Source organism: Alexandromys fortis, unplaced genomic scaffold (genome assembly GCF_014885135.2).
Source record: "Alexandromys fortis isolate MF-2015 unplaced genomic scaffold, M_Fortis_MF-2015_v1.1 scaffold_109, whole genome shotgun sequence".
In the NCBI taxonomy this organism is placed as follows: Eukaryota; Metazoa; Chordata; class Mammalia; order Rodentia; family Cricetidae; genus Alexandromys; species Alexandromys fortis.
In genome coordinates this window covers 231,150-231,771 of record NW_026068005.1, presented here as the reverse complement: position 1 = coordinate 231,771, position 622 = coordinate 231,150, and positions in this window count along the sequence as shown.

Here is a 622-nt window from a genome sequence, read left to right as displayed (position 1 = left end):
TTTCGGGGGGAAAAACAGCATTTAAAAATTAAAAAGAAAATTTTAAATGTGAGTAAAAGATTCCCCAAATATGTGAAAAAGCTGCAGTATTTCTTTAAAATTATTGTGATGCTAGGACAGTAATAGGCTTCTTAAAAGAAACTAGACAGCAACAGGCACTATACATATAAAACATATTCAGCATCAGGGGGATTCAAATAGATACAAATTGCATTAATGAGTCATCACTTTACAATCGGACTAGACAGAGTAAAGAGACAGGAAATGGGGGCTCAGGAAATGGTTCAGTGGGTAACATGTTTGCTGTACAAGTCTGAGGTCCTGAATTCAGACCTCCAGAAACCATATTGATGTGGGAGTGTCATATATCAATCTGTTGATTTCATTGGTTAAGTTATAATAAACCAACTGCTTGGCCTCAGCTTAGAGCATAGATGGGAGGAGTAAACAGAATAGAATTCTGGGCGGAAGAGGAAGTGAGGTCAGACTCTGCTCTGCTCCCGGAGAGACTCGACAGCTCTGCTCTGGAGCAGAGACGCCATGCTTGCCATGCTACACTCTCCCAGGATGGACGAAGGCTAGAATCTTCCTGGTAAGCGCACCTTGGGGTGCTTACACACAT